The sequence below is a fragment of the Notothenia coriiceps genome, unplaced genomic scaffold (genome assembly GCF_000735185.1).
Source record: "Notothenia coriiceps isolate Sejong01 unplaced genomic scaffold, NC01 NC01_scaffold00006762, whole genome shotgun sequence".
Taxonomy (NCBI): Eukaryota; Metazoa; Chordata; class Actinopteri; order Perciformes; family Nototheniidae; genus Notothenia; species Notothenia coriiceps.
In genome coordinates this window covers 1,902-6,208 of record NW_011339463.1, presented here as the reverse complement: position 1 = coordinate 6,208, position 4,307 = coordinate 1,902, and the positions used below count along the sequence as shown (strand labels likewise).

General features: G+C 42.7%; 1 long non-coding RNA gene across 1 annotated transcript; it reads left to right on the top strand.

Moving 5' to 3' along the window:
• The first annotated feature begins 365 nt into the window (after positions 1-365).
• LOC104943779 (uncharacterized) lies at positions 366-3,880 on the top strand. Its single transcript, XR_798152.1, has 2 exons — positions 366-547; positions 2,264-3,880. It is a non-coding gene; the product is annotated as an uncharacterized lncRNA (long non-coding RNA).
• Positions 3,881-4,307: the final 427 nt, after the last annotated feature.

Sequence of the window (4,307 nt, the reverse complement as noted above, 5' to 3'; positions counted from 1 at the left end):
CTGTTATCAATCTTTCCTTGAGTCCTTCCATCTCTACATTAAACCGATATATTCCTGCACTTTAACTGTATCTGCGTATTGAAGTATGAACGCTTGTTGTTTGTATGTTGTACGTCTCTTGTTTTGTTTTTGTTGAAGGCACCTTAGCTCTACTCATCTCATTGTACCTGTATCATGAAAATAAAGGATTATATTCTATTCTCTATCATTTCCTACTCTCTAAACTTCTCTTACTGTTATCAATCTCCAACTTTCCTTGAGTCCTTTCATCTGTTTCTATCCCTGCCCCTCCTCAATTCCCATCTTCTCCTAGTCCCATCATCCCCACCCTCTCTCCCCCTGATTTCTCTCCTCTCTCTTTTTTCTAATCTCTCTGTGTCACTATCCCTCTTTCTCCCAGTTACGACCGCAGCTGTTCCCAGCATCCACCCCCGCTTTCCCGTGGTGTTGCCCCCCCGCTCTCCCTGGCTCTCCCCCGCTCCCTGGCTCCAGAGGACAGCCGGCAGACGCTGCACTCCTCCTCCTCCTCCTCCACCAACAGGGAGAGGTAATGATGAGTCTGTGTGTGTGTCTGTGCACCTCTGGATTGTTATGTCTTATAAGGATCTGATGATGGAGTCTCTGAGGAGAAAGCAGGCCTGCAGTGTTGGTGTATCAGTGTTTTAACTCCAGATGAGTCATAGTGGGGCCAAGTCCACGAAATTATGCTTTTATTAGAGGGTGTTTAAAGTCAGTGGTGTAAAGTAACTTAGTGCATTTACTCAAGTGCTGTACAACTTTGAGATACTTTTTTCTACTTTGCTTCTACTCTAACACAGTTCAGAGGTAAATCTGTATTTAATTTAGGATTGACCGCTGCACTAAAGTGCTCTGGTCTAACCGTACCAAATCATGGGACCCTGATGGTAACAGTAGTACACTTTGATACATGCCAACCAGTTTGGCAGCATATAATAATGTATTTATTACCCCAAACTGCATCTTATACTTCTGCCCCACTACATTTCAGAGGTAAATGGTGTACATTTACTTTTATGTATTTAATACCTTTAGTTACTCTACAGATTTTGATTAATGATGTGAAATATAATCAACTCTTAAATCAGAGTTTAGTTCCACCTGGAGTAAATTCACAAGCTACCCTGCCAACCCAGTCTCACGGCATTTCGTATAGTTACGAAATTAATTTGATCTATTGATTCGTGTTCATCAAAACGATTTTCGTGTCACACAGAACGATTTTAAAAGCAATGTATTTCTATTGGTAGTATGTTTCGTGCCTGCACCACGTCTTTTTGTCCGGTCGGGCCTTGGAAGACCGGAAGCTGTGTGGTTCATAAAAAAATGTTCTTACCCTAAGCCTAACCCTAACCCTTTTAAATTGTATAATGTTGGAGTTTTTTTGCCGTCCGCGAGGAAAAGAAATGAGAATACTGATATCTGTATTTTTTAAATATTTATTTCCTTCTAATTTGTTATTATTTACATTGCTTTTTAAATCATTCTGTGTTACACGAAAAAAATGGGGAAATCGTTTTGGTGAACACGCATCAATAGATTGAATTTGTGACTATAACACGAAATGCCGCGAGACTGTGTTGACCCTGCACAAAGTCATTCAAACTAGCTGCACCTTTACCAGCTTTGATAACACTTTAATGATCAATCATTATAAACATATCATATATATTATTCTGAAATGGACCAATCTGCACAATGACTACTTTTACTTTTGGTACTTTTACTTGTAACAGAGTACTTCTTCACCTCTGACAGGCACGTGCACAGAGACTGAAATATACCTAATTTATTTGCATGTATCATTAAGTAACTGTCATGTAGAAGTGTTTGAGCCAACCTCATTGTTTGTTTGATATAAATACATTATTAAAACCGTCACAAAAGTTGTTATCCCTGGCTAATATGTATATAAAAGTATAATAATGCCCTTTGATTAATATGGCCCCGTGCTCCTCTAACATCCTCTGCACGTGTCTGTTCGAGGGTATTTAAAGTTAATCTCGATCAGGATAATTATAGAGCTGTACTCCCTCTCACTTCCTTCTTCCCATCAGCTCTTTCCTCCATCTTCCTCCTCCTCTCAGTCCCCTGTGAAGCAGCTTTTTCCGTTTGCTCCTTCAGCTTCAGGCCTCCCCTTCCCCTCTTATCTTCTGTCTTTCCTCTCCATCAACAACCCCAAACCTCCTTCCTTTTTTCTTTCCCTCTGACTCTTCTTCTTCTTCTATGTTTCTTGCTGTGTCAGGATCCCAGTTGTGAACCTCTGAGGTGACTGTTTCTCCATATGGTAAACATATCTACGGGGCCCGAGGAGGAGCCTCAATCCGACCGGAGGGTGTGCCCGCAGCGCCGTTTTATTTTCTCTGAAACTGTGAATTGAATCCAGGGGTCCCAGGTATCCAGCCTTCACAAAACTCCTCCACTTCCCCGAGGTCTAAAAGCCCCAAACTCATCTCCCCGCTGCCTCCATCCTTTGTACGGTTTAAATGTTCTTTCATGTGGATCTGCGTCACTGTTACCTGTTTTCCATCCATAGCCTTGAGCTCTTCTCCTCGGCCCGCCATGACTAATTCACAAACAATCAGTTTAACAGACGCTCGACATCCCATTGCCCCTGAAATGCCCTACCTGTGCTTCCACAGCTGACCCCACATGCACTTGTAAAGCCGACCAGTGTCCCTTTGAATCCAGCAGACTGTTCTTTCATCATTACATGTCACTTGTTTGACGCTGTTATCCAAAGCGACTAACATACTGTGGCCAATCCCCACAGGAGCAATTTGGGGTGAAGTGTCTTGCCCAGGGACACAACGACATGCTGACTGCAGTGGGGTTTGAACCTGTGACCCGGACAACCCACTACGCCACCACTCATCAAATGACACTTCAATTCAGTTGAATCTGGTTTGCAAATGGTTAAAAAAAGAAACCATTCTCAGCATCTCCAAACACTGAATGGGGTATTTCACAAAGCCGTTTGGCAGGGCCGTAGCCAACAGGCAATGTGTTTAACATGTCACGCTTCAAAAACTGCTGTTTATTCCCTGCTTTGGGCGCCTGAAATGCAAATAGTGTTTTTTTTTGTTTTTTCCTCTGTAGTGTAGCGGGAGTCGGTTTTTGTTTCGGCTTTTTCCTCATGATTTGTTTCCTTAATTATCCGGCTGACGTTCACCTCTTTGTGAGCACCCTCTGTTCCTGCTGGACTGTGTTAGGGCTGTTTTAAGCATCGAGTACTTCCAGTGGACGAGATAAAATATTCAGAGTGGATAGAGGAGGCAAAAGTGTTGAAAATCAATGATTCCCAACGGGTTTTTTTGGATGGCGCACAACAAAGACAGATTCACGTGTGAACTGTGCGCGTGATCAGAGGACGGATGTTACCACGACGAGGGTTTCTCTCTCCATCTGAAAGCCAAGTATATCAATCTGGAAAAACAAACCCCACCGTAATTTCCTCTCATATCACATTTCAAGTCGCCGTATATCAACTGTCTTGGGAGCACCAAAGGAAAGTTGTACATCAAGGCACATCATCTCTGTCTCTCCGATGATTCTGCATGTATACAGTAAGAAAACCCGTGAGAGTAGCAGCAAATCCATTATTTATAAATGTCTATTTTATCTATCAGTGAGTGACGTCTTCTAGAGCCTTTCAAAGCCAAATGTCAGTTTGTGTTTGGCAACTTTTCTAAACAGCTTTGAATCCCGTCTTAACGTTTCCACTTCAGACACAGTAGTGCTGGTGGCATCATGCGTGCAATCCTCCAGATAACGAGTCTTGTGATTTTTAGTAGCATTCCTGTAGAAAATGTGGTCTTTCTGTACCATGGAAGTTCAATAAAGACACAACACTGGCGTTTTAGCTTTTGTGCTTATTTCTGTGCATGCTGAGTGAATTCCTCTGGGGTGTGCAATGCTTTGTGGGAAGGACAAAGCTTACACTGTGCATTTTTAAAAGCTGCCGCTGTCTTTTAATCTTTTTCTCCTTGAAGTAAACGTTTAGTCCACCGACTTGTATTGATTTTATAGGGAATGAAAGAGTCCTACATGTGCCAATCAGCTGTGACAGGGCGCTGAAAAGGGAGGCGAAGAATCAAAACGTCTTCTTGCGTCTGAAGCTTTTCTTTATCACCCTGTATGGATTCCTCTCGCTTCCGAAAGATTAACAGGGTGCTAAGCAAGAATTTCCTCTGTGTACAGTTTTTCACACGAATGTCAATAAAATCAGGGAGGCCGCCGGGGGACAAGTGCCACTCGTTTGTATTCCAGATTCTCCACCCAGTGTGCTG